General features: G+C 43.1%; 1 long non-coding RNA gene across 1 annotated transcript in view; it reads left to right on the forward strand.

Moving 5' to 3' along the window:
* LOC143439575 (uncharacterized) overlaps positions 1-16324 on the forward strand; it is a 138305-nt gene that overhangs the window by 17649 nt on the left and 104332 nt on the right. Inside the window, exon 2 of the long non-coding RNA XR_013107736.1 lies at positions 74-253. This is a non-coding gene — a long non-coding RNA (uncharacterized LOC143439575). The remainder of the gene's footprint in view (positions 1-73; positions 254-16324) is intronic.

Here is a 16324-nt window from a genome sequence, read left to right on the forward strand (position 1 = left end):
GCTCAAATGCTTTCTACTATTTCTAGGCACAACTGTTACACCGGTTGACAGTTCCCCATTCCTTTTTCTACAGGTGCTACCAAGTGTGGGTGTTGGGACCTGAACTGAAAACCCCTGAAAGAGCTGGAGTACTCTTAGCTGCTGGGCTGTCTCTGCAGCTCTTCACTTTTCGCTTAAAAAAATGGACCCTTGATGGCACAATGCTAAGACATTTGACAAAGTATGCAGTCATCTGATCACCTGCATCACTGAGGTACCAGTTTTTTTCACTCCAACTATTCTTCCATGCCCACTCGGCAGATGGCACTAACCCCCCCTGCTCCTAGTATCCACTGACTTGTTCTTCTTTATTTCAGTTTTATCTTCTTAAGAATGCCACATCCTATTTTGCCTGGGTTCTATTCCTTAGCACAATTGATTTGAGAGCCATCTACATGGTGTTGTATGTCACTGATTTGGTCTCTCGAGTTTGGAGAAAGGGTCCTAACTAGTAATTTATATTTGCAAAGCAAATAAGATCAATAAGAACTGATATGATACTTCTTGATGCTAAGATATCAAACCTTTATTTCTGATATATACCACTTACAGAAACAATTGTCAGACATCTGACTTTTTAAAAAAAAAAATCTTAAAATAATAGTAAATATGAAGCTTGAAGTTCAGGAAATTCTAAAATCCCTGGCCATGCCAAAGGGATGTGGTAACGTTTTAGGAAACACAGGGTACCTGTGTTAAGTGTTAAGAGATGTCTAACTTTGTTTTAGAATAGCCAAAGCTCTCGGGTGCTCCACAAATACTTGTATTGTGACGGATGGCAAGATGAAGCCTCGTTGGATTTTAGGGCCCTCCCGAAACCTGGAGACTCACACATTGGTCCCTTGCCTGAAAGATCACCTGCCTTTGATCCCAAATGTCTCAGCCATTGTGTACAGTCTTCTCTGATGTTGGAGTGAAGAGGACTTCTGTGTGTGTTCAGCCTCACAGGCTCGTGAAGCAGGCACAAGAGAACAGCCAGCCAGTACACCACAGTCATGCAGCATCTCTCCAGAAGCCAGTGAGGGGTCGGTCTGCCAGCTGCACACCTGCTCCAGCTTGCCTGATCACGTGGGCCATTAAGCAGCAAGCTCCCTTACATGAGGTGGTTACACACCTGTTTTCTGTAGTCAGGCAAGAGCATATGTCTATGCCACGAGCCAAATCTTTCCTTCAGAAAGGCACATAGTCTCAGTCTTGGGTGACTGGAGGCATCAGCACCTCAGAGCTCTGCTGTGCCCCTGTGGCTGGCAAAGAGGATCTGTCCCCGCACCTGTGTGCTTTCACAAGCTGAGAGAATATGAAGTATGTAATAAATACTATCGTTGCTTGGAAGTAACCTATTGCCATTTTGGAAGCAGAGCTCCCTGGCTAGGGTTCTCGTTATCTTTGATGAGGGAGTGGAGCATCCTGATTCTTTAGTCAAAAGGTGCAGGTGTGTAGTGTCTCAGTGTGGCAGAGACCCACTCAGATCACCTATGAGGTCTCTGTGGCTTGGTTGGCCATCTTTGCTTCTTTGTGTTACTCCTGCTGTATCCCATGAGGCAACTGGCATTGACATCATGGATTATGCTTCTCTTAGACATTCCCGGATATCTCAGGGGCAACAGTATTAGTGAGACAGGCTCTAACTCCAAGCCCTCATAGAGACCTACTGAACACAAGGGGTAGGCATGGGAGGAGTCCTTGCTGCATCCAGTATTCTCCATAGATACCAGCTTTTTAAAAACTCCTATGGAAAAATATCTATATGAGAATGAGTTTCCCCTCTTTGTCTTCATTTTGCTTATCTGTATGTTTATTTATCATAATGTATATAAATATATGCATACATGTAGTTATTATTGTTATTAGGAGAAAATCTGTTTCCTGTTGCCTCCGGTGGCTATATTTTTTCTACTGATTCCAAGGACACATACTTCTGGCAGCCTTTTTGAGTGACCAGAGGGAGACAAGAATGACTGAATGCTCCCTCCCCGCTGACTGCCTGGAATGTGTGATAGGGTTTCACATAGCTGAGCTGTCTTTGCTTTGTGAGCAGTATTGGTTTTCTTTCTAAAATGTGTTCTTTGGAAATTTCTTAACACAACACAATGTGTCTTAATTATTCCCACCCAGAATTCCGTCTGGCTTCCCCTGACTCTTCGGTCAAACATCTCCTTCCCAACTTCATACCCTCAAAAATTATTATTATAACCCACTGAGTCCCATCAGTGAGGCCCAGACGTTTATAGGTGTAGGGCCACCCACCAGGGGCCACAGCCCCCATAAAGTAAATTATCCTGTCCAATCAGCCATCAATTTCCAACAGTGCCTCAGCTCAGAATGCAACCTTGGGAGTCACTCCTCATCCGTGCATGGCTTTTAACTTGTTTGATCTTGGGGAGGTACCCACAGCTGCGGTGAATTCATGCATGTGATGGTGTGCCATGTTGGAGGACAACATCTCACAGCACTCCTCCCACTCTCTGGATTTTATATTCTTTCCACTCCTCTTCCTTTGATGCTCCTGAGCTTGGGACAGGAGGCGGGTGTTCTTGTCCCATCCATGCTGAGTGCCCAGTTATTGTTCAGTTGCTTATTCCCAGCATGTGGAACAGCTCTGAGTTTCTCCACGACCCACCACCCACACCTACCATAAGAAGAACTTTTGCTGACCTAAGTTGAGAGTAGCACAGACCTATGATATAAATGTAAATATTTGGAAGGCAGTGTGGACATTATTTGTGGACTTTGACATTCTTAGGAAGATATTAGGCCAGAATTCATAAATTTACAAAGTAGGACTCTGTACTCTTTATAGACATCATATAAGTAACTATATGTACATATGCCACATGTCCTAGAGTTTACCTAACCTTCTAATGCTTTGTGATATTTAGCTGAAGGTTCTTTTCTATAATGCTTATAGATCGGTAAAATTGGAAGTTCACTCCTATGTAATTATGAGGTGATGGCATTTTCTAGCTTTTAAATGAAGTATCAAACACCTTAGAGAGGGGCTAGGGAGGGTGTTCAGATAATAAAATCCTAGCATTGTAAGCACAAGGACATAAGCTTGGTCCCCAGAACCCATGTAAGAAAAAAACGTATGTGGTAGCATGCTCTTCTAATCCCAGCAGCAGTGCTACAGAGACTGGACTCTGGCTGGCTGGTCAGCCTAGCCTAATTGGTGAGTTCCAGACCAATGAGAGAGCCTGTCCAAAAAACCAAGGTAGGCGGGCTCCTGAGGAATAAGATTTGAGAGACGACGACGATACCTGAAATTGTCCTCCCCACACTGCCACACAAGAACTAAGACACTCGAAAGACACAATCAGGAGAAAGTCAGCTTATGTTTTCATTTGGAAATTGTAATGATGGGCAACTAGCCTTCAAAATACCAATGGAGGGCTGTAGAGATGGCTCAGTGGATAGAGACACTTTTTGCCAAGCTTGACAACCTGAGTTCAATCCCTGGGACCTACCTGGTGGAAAGAGAGAACCAAATGCCTCAAGTCATCTGACCCCCAAACATGATCCATGACCCATACATATCATTCTTATAAATATAAACAAAACCACAACCCCCCCCAACCACCACAAGTGGTATTCAGTGATTAAAATGTCTAATATAGTTTAAATACAAATTATCTTTTAAACTATCTAGGCTCATTAAAGGTCATACTTAAGGTTGCTCTTCAGACATGGGTTTGGTAATGCCTGACCTGCAGTGTGGTGTTCACATTCATTAAACAAGAGAGCAGAAATGTGTCCACATGGTGTAGTCATTAAACCCCTAAACTGCCATTTTGTAGCAGTAAGAAGTGAATTGCAGTAGAAACTCAGACCGGAGGCAGCTTTGAGTCCAAATGCTGACACTGGTTGTGAAACTGATATTTTATTTAGATGTCCTTGTCATGTAGAGCTATTGGAAAACATGTTTATAGCCTTCATGCCACAGAAATACAAGCCACTGTGTACGTTTTGGCAGGTAGTGCCCGATTTAGTTGTAATAATTCACAGCACCGCTTCAGGGCTTCCATGTTGCTCCAGGCAAAAACCTGTATTAAAAATTATAGCACACAAAGCTGAATTTGACCTACCAGTTGATGCATAATAAACTGACTTAATTCTGAATATTAACTACACACTGTGGCCTAAAGGTTTTATGCTCTCCAAATGTAACAATAAATTATACAAGACTCTTCCTCTTGGGTGAGCCCAAATGTAAATAAACCCACAATCTTTATACTATGCCAAAAGACCAGTTACTATAGAGACCAGAGAGAATATATTAATCTTAAATAATATTACTGAATAAAATAACTTTATGCCAGTACGAAAGTACCTGAACTAATTAGAGAAACTTTAGGGAAAACTTTCAGCACTTTAATGAATCTCTCTCTCTTCTGCCACATTATTTTGAGTGGTAAATTGAAAGGTAGCACTGTGTATCTTCAGCAATGAATATGGGTAAGATGGGTGGTGGTAGTGTGTGCATGCATGCATGCGTGCGTGCGTGCACGTGTGCGTGCGTGCATGTGCACATGCGTGGGTGTGCATATGCATGTGTGTTTGGGGGCAACAATGCGTGTTCATGTGCATACATGTGAATGTCAGAGGTTGGCATAGGCTGTCTCTTCCTCAATTGTACTCCTTTTATTATGTTATTTTATTTTATTTTATTTTATTTTATTTTATTTTATTTTATTTTGAAACAAGCTCTGTCACTGAACCCGGAGTTTGCCCACTGAGCTTTGCCTCCTCTGGACACCGCCACTCCAGCCCTGCAGTTACAGACACAGGTGGGTTCTGGGGCACAGAGCTCAGGGCCTCATGCTGACATAACAAGCACTTTATCTGCTAAGTTTTATCCCCTGCCCACACAAGCAAAGTTTTAAGAACTCTCCTTGCAGTTCTAAGTAGGAATGAGTCCCAGTGAAGCCCTCAATGAATACTTGTGAGGAGAGGGAATGTCACATAGTCTGATCAAAGGAGTCTTTAATTTTTTTCTTTTATTGAAAACAGCTTTATTTTTCCATACAATATGTTTTGATTATGATTTCTCCTCCTTGTATTCCTTCCAGTTCCTCCCACCTCTCTTCCCATCTGGGTCCACCACCTCTCCATCTCTCAGTAGAAACAGACAGGCATCTGAAGAGGAGATAGCAACATACTGTACTATACTGTACTGTACTATACTGTACTGATAATACCAAAACAAATTGGAATAGGACAAAACAAACAGAAGGAAAAGAGCCCAAGCAAAGGAACAAGGAACAGATATAGACACAGAGACCGACTTGTTCTCACACTTAGGAATTCCATAAATACACAAAATTGGAAGAACCTGTAGAGAAAAAAATATGAATTAAAAAATTAAATAAAAAATTAAAAAAAAAACATTAAAAAATATCTCCAACACAATATTTTGAGACAAGGAACATCCACAGGCATTGCTGGGTATGTGTTCTGTTGATCATGTACTGCTGGACATGCAACCTACCCTTTAGAATAGTTTGTTTTCCCAGGGAGATTCCTTGGAGGAAACTAAAATTTTATTTTCAAGTGGTTATCCATAGGAGATAGGTATAGGAGATAGGGGCATGTGCCCATGTCTTTCAGCTCTAGGGCATCATCTGATATAGAGTCTTGTAGTCACGCATGCCCTGTGTACACTGCCTCAGTCTCTGTGCATTGGTCCAATAGCATTCAGAAGGCCTTGTTTCCTTGGATTCCTCCACCAGTTTTGACTCTTCTACTCTTCATCTGTAGTCTTACATCTTTAGGTTGGGATTTGGATGACACATTTTGCTCTATTTTTTTCTATCTTATGTGATTCTGAGCTTAGCTTCTCTGTGTCTCTTACTTGTAGAAGGGAGGTCTGTTTGTGCATAGCTGAGATCACCATCTGTGGGGGGATTTGGAATATTACTATCCCTGGCAAAGGTATCTTGGACTGATGAGAAAGGATGGTCTCATTTTGCTTTGTTTGGATTATGTGAGCCAGCTTCTTCTCCCCTCCCTGGTCACAGCTGATGCAAGACAGACATTTCTCTTTTGAGAATTTGAGCTGAGAGACTTAGAATCTAGGAGTGGGTACACAATTGTCCCTGAACCTACAAAAATCATATGCTTCTGACAGTCTGTCTCCATTTCTGTGAACTAGACCCCTGTCTTAGTCAGTGTTTTATTGCTGTGAAGAGACACCATGACCAAGGCAACTCTTAGAAAGGAAAGCATTTCATTGTGGGGGGTGGCTGGCTTACAGTTTCAGAGGCTTAGTCCATTATCATTATGTCAAGCTGGAGTGGTGCTGGAGAACTGTTTGGGAGCTACGTGCTGATCTGCAAGCAGAGCTGGGAGAGGGGCATGCACTTGGCTGGCAGATAGAGACAGAGACAGAGACAGAGACAGAGACAGAGACAGAGACAGAGACAGAGACAGAGACAGAGACAGAGACAACGAGACTGGGCCTGGTATGAGCTTTTGAAGCTTCAAAAAACACCACCCCAGTGACACACCTCCTCCAACAAGGTCACAACTCCTAATCCCTCTAGTCCTGTCAAAAAGTGTCACTCCCTGGTGACTAAGCATTCAAATATGTGAGCTCATGGGGGCTTTCTTACTCAATTCACCTCCTTTCCTCCAATTATGCTGAGAAAGAAAAACAACCAACAATAATTCAGGGAGCTGGAAAGAGCTTGGCCACTAAGAACACATATTGCCTTTCAAGAGTGCATGAGTCCAATTCCCAGCACCCATGTCAGGTAGCTCACAACTGCCTGTAACTCTAGCTCCATTGAGATCTGACTCCTTTGACCTCTGCAGGTGCCCGCTCTCATGTACACACACACAGCTATGTACAGACACACACGTATGAGTATCATGAAAAATAATACAAATAAACCTGTAAAAATTATAACATGGATGAGAGGTATCACTGCTTTGCACTTGAATGGAATCTCATATCCCACACAAGCATTCCATACACCAGACAAGGAAGCCTTTGTCATTCTTACTTCCGTTTTGTAAATGAGAGAACATTTAGACTCAGAGTATTTGAACAAGGCTCCCAAGACGGCATAAAACAGTGAGGCAGGGACCAGAACACACTCTTTCCTTCCAAGGCTCACGAAGACCCTTCCTGTCCCTCTTCACTACTTCACACCGTTGCTATTTGCAGAATGAGTGAAATTGAGCCTTTGTTCTGATTTTCCTTGAATTATACAATATTCCAGCGGGGAAAGAGCCTGATGAGATGTCACAGCGTTCTCTACAGCATCCCAGGGAAGCACAGATGAGGGTGGTGGGGTGCAGGGTTGTGCAGGTTTCCTTGATCTGCCTGGAATATTTAAAATTCAGTCATTAATCATAAGAGCTGCATCCTTGCTTCAAGTGATCAACCACTAATGATTGCAGCATTCGGAGTTTTAACATTTTCCATTAATTGTCCTAAAAAAAAAAAAAAAAGACCCTCAAGAATGAATAACGCTGACTTCATTAAGGAGGAGTCAGTTTCTCTTCCGGTATTAGTTGCTCTGAGCCTCCCTTTTTCTTTCAAAGTCTTTCTCTCGTTTGTTTGTTTTTAATATGAGTCTTTTATCTTGTAAAAAAAAAAGTTAACATTTATTTATCATATGCCACGACATGTGTCAACTTCTATGGAGCTAATTTCACAGCTTTGTGGCTTATCAGGGCAAGGTGTCAGCCCCGTGTCCTTGCCTAACTTAATGGAAAGCACGGAATAATACCATCTATTGAGTCCCTATTATAAATGAAGGACTTTGAGGGGCTACAGAAGATCTCACATAACCTCTATCATAACACGATAAAATGATGTATGTACTTCCATCTCTATGGTTTAGGTAACAGAGGCAGCCAAAGCTATTTGGGCATGGTTTGTAGAACATGGATGAACATTGATTTTTACAAGGTGTCAGGGTCCCAGCAGGATGGTGGAGTCACTTGGAATCTTCCTTGGACAGCGTTTCTGTGCAGCCTCACCCCAGTTGAAGCTTTAGAACCAAGATGTGGGACTCTTGCCATTGGGAACCATGTTTTTAACTGTGGTTGTTTTTCCAATTCACCATCACACTGCAAGGTCTGCTGACTGATCTGCTGACTTAGCTGGCTTCCTACTCCCTTTCTGCTCTGATCCCTTCAGTTCCTTCCTGGGGGCCAAGATCCTGACCTCAGAGTCATGGTTCCTAGCTATGACTGTGCTCCCATTGGGATATCCTGTGTGGAGAAGAATTACCTAGCAGATATGTACCATCCGTCTGCTGACCTGACAGGCCTCCCCATGATGAGCTCAGCTTGAATCATGTCCTAAGCTTTCCAGGTCTCTTGGTCAACTGACTAACACTATATATACAATCCTTAGGGACTATGATAGAAGTTGACATGTGTGGGACATCACCATACGTGGGCACATTATTAATAACTAAATATTCCTGAACACCTATGTTGCAAGGTACCATCTAGTATGTTACTTTAGTATTAGTGGAATATCATAGCCATGGCCTCTGCTCTCCTAGAATATTCTATTTTCACCCTAGGGCAGGTTTACTCCCCTATTCTAGAGGTTCTTTCATTGAGGTAGATAAAACATATAAACAGTTTGGAAATCTTTAGAGTATTTGAGATGGGATGTGAAAATTATCCCCCCACCCCCCAAATTTCAGGTTAGAGGCTGTATTAGTTATTTTGTTACATTGTTGTAACCAAATACCTGGCAAGAGGTAACTTAAAGGAGAAAAGATTGATTTTTTAGCTTACAATTTCATGGGATACAATCCCCCCACCCAGGGCTGAAAAGGCACAGCAGTAGGAGTAAGCCTAGCTGGTCACTTGGTATCTACAGCCAGAAAGCAGATGGCGAACAGGAAGTGGGGTTGGCTGTAAACTCTCAAGACTTGCCTCTAGTGACTCATTTCTTTCAGCAAGACTTCACCTCCTAGAGCTTCCATAACTCCCCTGAATGGTACCACCTCCTGCCGAGAAGCATTACACATTCAAATGACCACTGGCTGTTCTATGTTACTCTGATTCATGTACTAGCTCATATCTTGCCTTAGTTAAATGATCAAGTATTGAAGGTTCAGCTACTATGTTGTCTATATCACTGACTGACCCTTGTGCTACCCACAGGAACATGCGTACTATTTGCAGATGTCATCCGTCCTGGGTGTTCCGGAATAATCTGTGAGAACAGCATACGTTAGTTCCACTTCAAAAGTGCCTTCCAAACTCCAGTCAAATATCTTAAATTCCCTTCAGTGGTCCAACATGGCTCCCATATTCCACCCATTCTTCTAAACATGCTTTGATTCTATTTATAAATAGCCTGTACCGCCTCAAGGGTTAGTAAGCCTCTACCTGCTGTGCAAAGTTACAGATTTTCTTTCAATTTTTCCCAAATGGCTTCTTTCTGATGTGGAGGCTGCTCCCGCAGTCCCTATGTGTAGGGTTGGCTGAACAAGGCTATGCTCAACTTCTCTCTTCCCTTCATCATCCCCTTCAGAAGCTTGGATCGCATTGTTTCTGAGTCCTGATCTTTTCAGATAGAGGAAACTGTATCATTTAAAATTTTTTTTACCGCTACAGAGGCTCCTACCCCTGATCATGCTGGCTTCCCTTCACAATGGCATGCTCTGCTTGTTAGATCTCCAGACAGGTGTCACTCAGGCAGCAAGGAGCCTCCTGGGCAGGACCCTCCACCCACACTCCTTGCCATCAATGCTGACATCTTGGGCCCCTTGCCTTCCTTAGTTCTTGTTTCTTCACTCCAACATTTCTTCACTAGGAGAAGGTCCACTGGGATTTCTAAGTATCTGACATCTCTCAGCAAGGGAAGCACATTTCTTCTGGGGTCACATCCTGTACTGTCATCCCAAGCTTCTGATTTTAGACTGATATTCTGAAAACATCCAATGAGGGAGATCACCTGCAGAGACACAGCACACAGAGCCACAGAATCTCTTGATGCAGGCTTTATTTCAAGTGTAAGGGTCTGATTTATTAGAAGCTCCATGGGAGAAACCTACCCCTGGGACTCCTCCTACACACATGACATCCAGATATGAAGAGAAACATGGATGGGATCAGTCAGAACCTGCTTGCCAGCTGGCTTGAGGGAACTGGCAAGGAGCAGCCAGATGAGAACAACTCTGAATATTCTGCCTTGAATAAAATGTCCCGACTCCCTGGGGTTTGGACAAGGATGAATGTGATCTGATCTGGATGCTTCTGACAGCCAGTCCCCAGAGTGAATGGCAGCTGGTACTTCCTTTCAATGGGAGCCTTTGTGGTGCCTGGTTGAGAAGCTCTGGAGTTTACTGTGTTCCTGTCTCCTTTGAAGGATTGCTTGTCAACACTGAAGGTTGGGTGAGCCTTAAAAAGGTAGTCTTGGAAAATGCTGACTCAAAGTTAGGTTTTCTGAGGCTAGAGAGATGGCCCAGTGGGTAGAGTGCTCTCTGTGAAAACAAGAGGACCTGAATTTGAGTCTCTAGCATCCAGGGGAAAAGCCAGGGGTGGCTGCAAACTTTGTTATCCGTGGTGCTGAGAGACAGGCACAGGAGGATCCCAAGGCTAGTTGGCCAGCCTATGTAGCCAATTGGTTTGCTTCATGTTCAGTGAGAAACTATCTCAATACATAAGGGAGATAGCAATTGAAGAAGACCTTGATGTCATCCTCTGGACTCAAGATATGTGCATGGGCATGCATACACACAGATGCTCCTATCACATACATACACACAAACATACACTAAATCAATACAACTAATTTTTTTCCATATTTCCAAATGAAGATAGAGTCAGTGGCTGATCTAAAGAGGCACCAAGGAGAAAGAACAATATTTCAGACATCTGTCTTTTTGGGAATACTCTCCCAAGTGACACTTTTTTTTTTTTTTTAATGTTCAACTACATGAAGCCAGAGAAACCCAGGGTGGGGAGGGGAGGAAGGCATGGCATTCTAGTTGGTTTCTATTGGTCCGTTAAAGCACTGCACAAAACCAACATTGGAAGCAAAGGGTTTTATTCGGCTCATCTGTCCCCTTCACAGTCCACTATTGAGGGAAATTGGCGAGAACTCAAACAGGAGCAAAGATAGGAATGTTGCTGATTGTCTCCGTCTCCTGCCTTTCTTAGCTTGCCTGCTTAGACAACCCTGGACTACCTGTCTAGGGCTGGCACTGCCCATATTGGCTGGGCCTTCCCACACCAATCATTGATCAAGAACATTCCCCATAGACTTTCCAACAGGCTAATCTGATGGAGGCAATTCCACAATTGCTGTTCCTTTTCCCCAGATGACTCTAGCTTGTGTCAAGGTGACTCAAAGCTGACCCGCAACACACTGGCAGAGAGGAAGGACAGTAGCTAGACCAGTGCAGGTGTGGCTTTCAGATTATGTAACTCAGCTCCTTCTGGTTGGTTAGGTGATATCACGTGGGTAAATGAACCACCCAAAGGTACTGTAAAAGTTTTGCCCATGAAGTAGATATGATAATTTCTACAAAGGAGTCACAATATGCAGGTAATGGTATTCATTTTCAGTCACAGATGAAGGTGTTTCTAATAAATAACCATGCAGTTCCCCTTTGTTTCATTTTTCATGGATTCAATGTAGTAAACATGGGTGGAGCCAAGAAACAACAGGTTCATGCAGGAGACTGGCTTGTAACTGTTTAGGGAAGGTGGAGGGAGAGTTCAAATGTCCTCCTGTGAAGAACCAGAGTGGAAACAAAGCAGGTTGTCATTTGAAGAGGCATGCAGGATTTGTGAGAGGTCCAGAGGGAGCGTAGGCTGAATGCTGTCACCAACATTAGGATTGTGTGTCTTTGCATGGCTGCTATCAATACAGAAGTCAATTAAATTTATTTTTAAACTTTTGGCACGTCAAAGCATACTAAGGGAAAATGACAGAAAACAAAAGCCTAGCTAGGGATGTAGAGTCCCTCTGTTGTGTGAGACAAAGGTCTTACAGTGGGTGAAATGGAACCCAGGCATCTGGCCTTCCCACCATCCCTCCAGCCCTGTTGTCTTGATGATGGCCAATGGCCTCTTTTGATCTCCTCCTATGGCCTTCTTTTTCACTATCACATGGTGACTTAGGACCCTTGGGTGATTCTGGGTGCTCTTTGCATCAGTACATGCTTCGTTGACATGTGTTCATTAGTTGCAGGCCCCACAGAGGCCAGAAGACTTCAGTTCCCTTAGAACTAGAGTTGCATTGGTTGTGAGCCACCGGATGTGGATTCTAAGATTAAAACCAAGTCCTGTGTGAGACCAGCAAGCATTCTTAACTGCTGAGCCATCTTTCTAACAACACCTTACTTTTATTTATTTATTTTTTAAGCTGGCAAATCCTGTAAACAATCTCAGCTTTGGAGAAATCTGCTCATTTTAACTGCTGAGTCAATTATAACCTTTCCTTTATCTTTACAGTTTGGTTTCCAAGTCTTTGATCTTGTTTTCTTATGACAATGATCTTGTAATATTTTCTACAAAAAAAAAGAAAGAGTTCATGCTTTTCCCATAGATGCTTAAAAATAGTTTATCATGATGATTACTGATTCCGAGTAGTCTCAGTTAGCAGCCAAAATTGTCAAGGAAATTTCATGAGACATGTCAGGATCTCTCTCTCTCTCTCTCTCTCTCTCTCTCTCTCTCTCTCTCTCTCTCTCTCTGAAAAATTAGGAGAAATTCCAATTTAAGTTCTTTCCTACCAGAAGTATAAATGTCACCTTTGACACTGGACTTTTATTTTGGGTTCATTGACTCATCCTCAGTGCAACTTAAAGGGATCAATTTAGGTATGGCTGCAGAAGTGATTCAGTCTAGAAAGAACTTGGTTGTGCTCTACATAATACAACCCACCAATCTCAATCATCTATGTGCCTCATCTTCTCCAAAGTTGCTTCTCCCCCCCCCACCCCCAGGGCTAACACCTCTCTAATGCCTTTCTCTCAGGCAACATAGGATAAACTGGGTTTATAAGTGTCTGGTAAACTGATCCAAGTCAGACTACCCTCTGCAAGTGCTATAGCATCCTGTGACTATATATATCCTTGGCATATAGTTTACCTCTGTCCTTTGCTTCTGGAACTTTCTGCACTGACACACGATAGGTCAGCTGTGTGGCCAAGGGCTCTCATAGTCCTCTTCTACATTCTCACCTCCTCATGCTCCCTTCCATCCCTCTTTCTCTACAGTTTCTAGTCCACCTAGTCTGTAGTTCAGCCCTCCTAGATTTGCTCTGCCACGGTCATGATCCTCCATGGCTTAACATTGATTCTTTCTGCTCCTGTCGTGTTCCCAGTGAGATGCTCTTCAACCTGGGGCAAGGACACCTCGCACAAATAACTCTTGACAAATGGATTTGAAAACCCATCTGTTTCCTGTGGTTAACTAATTGGTGACTGACATTTTGACCCGGCCTGTTCACTAGAACCAGATGTTTTTCCAAGTTATTTTAAGGGTTGCTTTATAAATGGAATTTTGACTCCTTTTTCCAAAGATAAAGGAAAAGCCTGCTGGGGTATTGCTCTCTGCCTACAGATTGTACAGAGGAGAGAAGTCTTTCATAGATGACTGATTTCTAAAACAGATGTGCCAAGTTCCTTGGGCTAAAAAATCTCTTTTGTTGGAAATGAATTGGGGCATTTTTTTAAAATATGAGTTCTCAGAATATGTTCTTGAGCTGTGCTAATAATGATCAATGTGATGGCAACTTGGTTTAAGATTTTGAGGGTTGTGAGAGCTAATAAAACTGCCCAGGGGAATATGACGTCGCTTGATACAGCAGAACTAATGAAAGACCGAGTGCACAAAAGCGTCTCTTGTCAGAGAGGACATGTTTGCATTTGGTCCCATCCACTGATGCCCTTGACAGAGGCAGAAATAGAATGTCATTTGTGGTCACCTGGCAGAAAGTGTCCTGGTGCCTTCAACTATTATTTCTACAATCGTGTTTCATTCTTTCCTGAAAATCCTCCTCTTCTCTCCTTTTGCCTTTGAGCTTTCATCAGCACACTTCTCTCTTTATTGAACAATGAAAAGATACAGAAGCCACAGGGACAGGAGCTATGGCTAACCATGATGGGGAAGTCAGGGAGAACCATGCTGTCTTTTTTATTTATCCAAATCATGGTAGTAATTCCCCTTGGATTTCTGGGTTACTGAACCTGGGACTCACTGATTCAGCTAGGCTAAGGCCCCAGCTAAGGATCCTCCTGCCTCAACTTTGTCAATGCTGGGATTATAGGAACATGCTGCCAGATCTGGCTTTTTCCTGTGGGTGCTGGGTGGGAGAGGAGGGGTTTGAACACAGGTTGTCACGCTTGCACAGTAAGTACCACAGCTACTGAACCATTTCTCCATTCTTCCTTTTTTTTTTTTTTTATTTAATGGTAATGGTAGCTAGACAAGCATAAAAATCCAAGCTGGGCCCCTGTTGGGCTTGTTTTGTAGCATTTTTGTGGTTCTGGTTATTTGCTCATTGATCTCTAAAAAGATGAGGCTCAGAGATTTCAGCCTGTGGTGTTTAGTATCTTACATGACTCTCCACTTGATATTAGACGGGTATTGCAAGGATCGGGTGGGATAATATAATAACGAATACCCTGTGTACCGATTTGATAAGCTCTTAACAATATGGTGCCTGACAGCTTCTCACTTAAAGAGAAGACATCCCGTCAATCAGCATGAAGCATGCTAGAGTGTCTGCTTCCCTGAAGTTCCTTCTGCCTGCAAAGCAGCTTTCTTCTCTCTGACTCTAAGTGTCTTTAATAGAATATGCCAAGGGTAGCAATTGGAAGCATAATGTCCAGTGAGTTTCCTGCTCTCAGGAGCTTGTAATTACCCCGATACTGGCAGGACTCTGGTTTCCCTGGTCCGAATTCATGCTTGATTCTCTCCTCCATCATTCGCTCCCTAGATGATGTGGTGGGTAATAAAGAAGCAAGCCAGTTAATGGGCAGGTGGGTTGAGCTTTACATGGTACGAAGTGATTTCTGCTCATCCTACCAGATCCTCAATGATGGTGGAGGGGTGGCAGATCCAAGGTACAATCACATTCCCGTTGTAGAGGTCAGGAAATGGAATGCTATGGATTGAATTGTGTCTGGTCTGAAATGCATAAGATAAAGTCTGTCACCCTCAGTGTGACTGTATTTGGAGACAGAACTTTTAAAGAAGTGATGGAGGTTAAACGAGATCAAGAGGGCCAGTCCTAATCAAGTCTAACTAACATCCGAGTAAGAATCACACCTGGGGCATCAGTATGTAGGGAAGGGCCACCTTGAAGCCAACACTACTGACAGTGTATGAGAGATTTCAGCCTTCCACAGTGATGAGGCAATGTCTGCTATTTAAGCTATTCACGCACAGCATTTGTTATGATAGCCAGAGCAAACCAATACATCAAGGCTCCAGGAGACTAAATTAGTATCCCAGGAATGGCTACTGTTCTCCATTACTAAGAGCCTGGAAAAGCCCCTGGGACAGAAATAAGGGCTCAGGAGACCTTTTCTCCCCAGCAACCTGTTGATGACCAGTGGGAAAGGTAATCATTTAATAGGGGTATCTTGCTCTGTCTGAATGCAGCTAGGACTTTTCTACATCAACGCATCCCTGCCTTGGTACACTCTTTAATAATGACTACAGGCAGTGGTGAGCCCAGGGCATGTTTTGTCTTTCTCCATCCAATTGTACCGCTAATTCTGATTTTGCATGGACTTCTGTGCAGTTAGAAGCACCCAGAAGCATTCACATTCTCACCCCTGTAGAGAGAATATCTTAAAAATCATACAACACACCCCTTCTCTCCTCCCCATCTTTCAAGCCTCCCCAAGGAAGATTCTTGGCCATATATAATATTACTAAAGAAACAGAGGAAGTGATGCTTGCCCTTAAGAGTGATTCATCACTGATGTTAAGCCCGGGGCTCCTGGTTTTTTATCTATTTGTGATGTCATAAGGGCAGGTATGGGGACTATGCCCACGTTGTTTGGGGAAGATGTTCTTTTTTATTGTGTCTTTCTAGCTAGCTGACCCATTACTTCCCAGGGATTCTCTTGTCTCCATTTCCCACCTCACTTTAGGTGCACTGCAATTACAGATATGTGCAGCTATACCTGGCTTTATATGGGTTCTGGTGATTCGAACTGGGGTCCTTGGGCATATTCAGCAAGTGGCTTATTCACAGCTCTGTTTCGGAAGCCCAGCTTGTGTACTTCCGAGGCACTTTGTCAAGGCAGAAAGATAGCAAGCTTCGGTGTTTTACCTGAAGACAGTG

Source organism: Arvicanthis niloticus, chromosome 27 (assembly GCF_011762505.2).
Source record: "Arvicanthis niloticus isolate mArvNil1 chromosome 27, mArvNil1.pat.X, whole genome shotgun sequence".
Classification (NCBI taxonomy): Eukaryota; Metazoa; Chordata; class Mammalia; order Rodentia; family Muridae; genus Arvicanthis; species Arvicanthis niloticus.